General features: G+C 41.7%; 1 non-coding gene across 1 annotated transcript; it reads right to left on the reverse strand.

Moving 5' to 3' along the window:
• Window positions 1–1,530: 1,530 nt before the first annotated feature.
• LOC145003584 (small nucleolar RNA R71) lies at window positions 1,531–1,637 on the reverse strand. The gene has a single exon (XR_013662039.1). It is a non-coding gene; the product is annotated as a small nucleolar RNA R71 (small nucleolar RNA).
• Between the last annotated feature and the right edge of the window lie 3,459 nt (window positions 1,638–5,096).

The following is a 5,096-nucleotide window of genomic DNA, read 5'->3' on the forward strand; positions in this document are numbered from 1 at the left end:
AATAAGAAAATAGGAAGGTTAATGTGTGAGCTTGTTTGAGAAACCATCAACTAGAGGTTAATTGAATTAATAACTTAATTGACCATTACAAATCTTATTTAATCCAAATAATTAATCTAGGGAATTAATTAGTTTTTAACACTTGATCAACGCTTAAATTAGTTAATTGTCTAAGGGTTAGGAGTAATGAATATGAACCTAACTATTATAATTGGTAACCAATAGCAATTAATCTACCATAAACTTAAATAACCATAGGAGTGAATTGGTTGAACCTAAATGGAAACATCTTTATCAAATTTGGTGAATAGTTGTTGCTTTAGTTAATTAGTTAATTTAGTTTGTCTAAGTTTCTAGTCTTGCAAAACTAGAGAAAAACCCTTTACTTTTATTATTTGTTTTAGTCAAAATTAGTTATTAGTTTAATTTTCCGTTCCCTGAGTTCGATACCTTACTTATCAATCTATACCACTTAAAGACAGGTTCACTGCCTTTGTGTGCTCAATTTATTAATAAAAAGTAGGGATAAAACTAGTTGATTTTACACACATCAAGTTTTTGGCGCCGTTGCCGGGGAACGGTTCTAAATAATTAAGCTAATTCCTAATTTTTTCGATCCTTTGTGTGAGTTTACTTGCATAAAGTTCATTTATTGCAATTTTGTAATTAGTAATTAGGTTTTAGTATCTGCTTTAGTTAGTTTAAAACTTAGAATTTTTTTTTTAAATACCACTTATACTCGCCGAGTGCAATCGCACCTACTCGGCGAGTAGCAGTTTAGTCAGCAGTAGATTTTCTTTATTTTTATCAATCTTTTTGTTCTTTTTACGCTTTTTATTTGATTGATTTCAGGACTTTCATGACCAGAGGAGCAAACACACCACTGGTACCCCCGTTTGACGACCCCGAATCCGCATTGAAAAGAAACAAAGGGAAGGACGTGGAGAGTTCAAGCATACCAAAGAAATCACCATTATCCAACTTGAAGATTGTTTTTGGGAAAAAGAAGAGCAGTAAATCAGGAGCTTCTAGCGCTTCTTTGATAATTGAGGAGCCAATTCAAGAAGATATTGGGTACGAGACCAAGGAAGAAGAAGAGGCAACGTACGAGCAAGAAACCGAGTCAGAGGAAGAGTTAGCATTCACTATGGCTAACATTGATGAAATCCCCATGGGAGAATGGAAGAAGAGGATGCGCGACGACCATGGCCCGGGACTTGTGCAACCCACAATTCCCGCGACTGCTACCTTCGAGCTAAAAGGTCATATCCTAGCTTCACTCAAGGAAATACCTTTCTATGGGAAAGATCATGAAGATGCCTACAAACATTTGGATGAAGTCAATGATGTTGCTGATTACTTCAATATTCCAAATGTAACCTGCGAAACTCAACTACTTCGTATGCTTCCGGTAACCTTCAAGGGTGCTGCTAAAGACTGGCTCAAGTCACTCCCCCCGGATCAGTCACTACTTGGGCCAAGATGAAGGAAGAATTTATTGATCACTTTTGCCCACCATCCAAGATAGCCAAACTGAAGAAGGCCATTGCAAACTTTGAGCAACAAGCTGGAGAGTCTTTATATGAAGCATGGGAGAGGTACAAAGGTCTGCTAAGAAACTGCCCACACCATGATCTAAACAGCCAGCAAGAAGTTTCCATCTTCTATGATGGAGTTAATGTCACAACCCGGCAGTTGCTAGACTCGCAAGGCCCACTTACAAAGAAGCCACCCCCAGTGATTAAAGAATTGATTGAAGAATTCTCTAAACACTCTAGAGAATACCACAACCCTAGGAATGATGTCACGAGGGGAGCCGCGTATGCTGCTACTGAAGATTTATCCGCGGTCATGGCCATGTTAAAAACCATGGATAGGAGAATGGACAAAATGGATCAAACTATCCATGCTATTCGGGTGGGTTGTGAAAACTGCAATGGACCTCACCTCACTAGAGATTGCGATTTGGATGAGAATGGCAACAAGAAGGCAAAAGCATGTTATTCGAGCGGTGACCGGTATGATGAGGACTGGCACAAACAAAAGAAAGAGTGGCTGCCTTACGAAGAGTACAAGAAGGCCAAGGAGGAGAAATATAGACAAAAAGGGAGAGGCTTTTATCAAAAGCAGGAGCCGGTGCAAGAGAGGAAGCCAAGCTTGGAAGATATGCTTACTAAATTTGTGGCTGCTTCCGAGAAAAGACATAGTGACCATGATGTTGCTATCCAAGAAACAAGAATCATGCTCAGGAACCAGCAAGCATCCATCCACAACATAGAAATGCAGCTTGGGCAACTTGCTCAACAACTAAACCAAAGGTCACCGGGTGAGCTTCCTAGCAAAACCGAGAACAACCCACGAGGCGCACAAGTAAACATTGTCACAACGAGAAGTGGGAAGATCATCACTCCCCTGGCCCCCATTCGAACTGAAGCAACTAGGGACTCGCAGAAGGAAGGAACGGAAGAACAAGCAGAAAACCAAGATTCACAATCAGAGAGTTTTACTCGCCGAGTAGGGCCGATGGACTCGGCGAGTACCCCAGCAAAATCGAATGAACAGCCTCCTTTGAAGCCATACCAGCCTCTAATGCCATACCCAGCCCGAGCCAAGAAAGAGAAGCAGGAAGAGGAATATCAGAAGTTTCTAGACCACATTAAAACTCTTCAAATCAACATTCCTTTCATTTAAGCCGTCATGCAAATGCCCAAGTATGCTAAGTTCCTTAAGGAGCTCCTCACCAATAGAAGAAAGATGGAGGAAGTGCAGAAGGTAGTGCTTAATGAGAACTGCTCCGCCGCAATGCTAAACAAGTTACCAAAGAAGAAGGGTGATCCGAGGAGCTTAACTTTACCTTGCCAATTTGGCAACTTGGCTGCAATTCATGCCTTAGCTGATTCTGGAGCAAGTGTGAACCTTATGCCATACTCGTTTTTTAAGAAGCTAGACCTCCCGGAGCCAACGCCAATTCGAATGGCAATTCATTTGGCAAACAAGACTGTCACCTTCCCAAGAGGCATTTGTGAAGATTTGCTAGTGAAAGTGGACAAAGTTTTCTTCCCGGCTGATTTCATCATTCTAGACATGGAGGCGGATCCGCAAGTGCCAATTATCCTTGGAAGGCCTTTCCTCAACACAGCTAGCGCTGTCGTAGACATGAGAGATTCTAAGCTCACCTTGCGAGTTGGGGACGATTCAGTAACATTCGGGGTAGACCAAGCCATGAATTACTCTAGGAGTAGTGACGACACGGCATTCTCAATCGACATGCTCGACGAACTATTGGAGGAAGACATACCTGAAGATTCCAGCATGTTTGCAGCTTTGGATGAAGCATTTGACCCAGAAAAGGAATTATTAGAGATTGAAAGACTATTGGAAGAAGCAGAGTATGAAGAAATAATAAAGCAATCTGAGAGCCCTACTCACCGAGTAGACCCGATCTACTCGCCGAGTACATCTGAAGAAAAGCTAGAAGTCGTGAATGCAGCTGCAAACTCACTGAGTACCATACCTGCACTCGGCGAGTCCGTCACTAAGAACAACCAAATGGAGCTTAAAACATTACCTGACCATCTGGAGTATGCCTTTCTGGAAGAAGGAAATCAGAAGCCTGTGATCATAGCCTCGGATCTATCCAAGACGGAAAAGGAAGAACTTGTACACGTGTTGAAGAAAAGGAAAAAAGCCATTGCATGGAGAATCTCTGACATCAAAGGAATAAGCCCATCCTATTGCTCTCACAAAATCAATTTAGAAGAAGGAGAAAGGCCGGTGGTGCAACACCAAAGACGATTGAACCCGAACATGCAAGAAGTCGTCAAGAAGGAGGTGGTCAAGCTCTTAGATGCAGGAATCATCTACTCCATTTCCGATAGTCCATGGGTGAGTCTGGTCCAAGTGGTGCCCAAGAAAGGAGGAATGACGGTCATCACCAATGAAAAGAACGAGTTAATTCTGACGCGAACGGTAACCGGTTGGCGAGTGTGCATCGATTATCGAAAGCTAAACGATGCCACTCGCAAAGACCATTTCCCCATTCCTTTCATAGATCAAATGTTAGAGAGACTATTGGGCCATAACTATTACTGCTTTCTAGATGGGTTTTCAGGGTATTTTCAAATACCCATAGACCCAATGGACCAAGAAAAGACCACCTTTACATGCCCAAGTGGGACTTTCGCCTATAGACGCATGCCTTTTGGACTATGCAATGCACCTGCGACATTTCAAAGGTGTATGACCGCCATATTCCATGATATGGTGGAAAAATTCATGGAGGTCTTTATGGATGACTTTTCTGTATTCGGATATTCTTTTCATGACTGTCTCACAAATCTTGACTCAATGCTTGCTAGGTGTGAGAAAACCGACTTGGTCCTAAATTGGGAAAAATGTCACTTTATGGTCAAGGAGGGTATAGTTTTGGGACACAAAGTCTCTAAAAAGGGAATTGAGGTGGATCGGGAAAAGATAGACACCATTGCCAACTTACCCCCACCAACTAATGTGAAGGGCATTAGGAGTTTTTTGGGACACGCAGGTTTTTACCGGCGTTTTATAAAGGATTTTTCCAAAATCACCAAACCTCTAACACAATTATTACTAAAAGATGCACCCTTTAATTTTACTAAAGAGTGTTTAGAGGCATTTGAATTTCTAAAGGAAAAATTAACTAATGCCCCGATCATTATAGCACCAAATTGGAACTTACCCTTTGAGATCATGTGTGATGCTAGTGACTATGCATTAGGAGCGGTCCTTGGTCAAAGGGTTGATAAGCACTTGCAACCCATCTATTATGCTAGCAAGACCTTAAACCCCGCCTAAGAGAATTATACTACTACTGAAAAAGAATTGTTAGTTGTGGTTTATGCTTTTGACAAGTTTCTCCCTTACTTGGTTTTATCTAAAACCACTGTTTTCACTGACCACTCGGCTATCAAGTATTTGTTTTCCAAACAGGATGCCAAGCCAAGACTAATACGATGGGTGATGCTTCTTCAAGAATTCGATATAGAAATACGAGACAAGAAAGGAATGGAGAATGTAGCGGCCGATCATTTATCTAGGCTCGAGAACCCGCAATTGCAAGA

The sequence above is a fragment of the Lactuca saligna genome, chromosome 6 (assembly GCF_052625555.1).
Source record: "Lactuca saligna cultivar CGN05327 chromosome 6, ASM5262555v1, whole genome shotgun sequence".
NCBI lineage: Eukaryota > Viridiplantae > Streptophyta > Magnoliopsida > Asterales > Asteraceae > Lactuca > Lactuca saligna.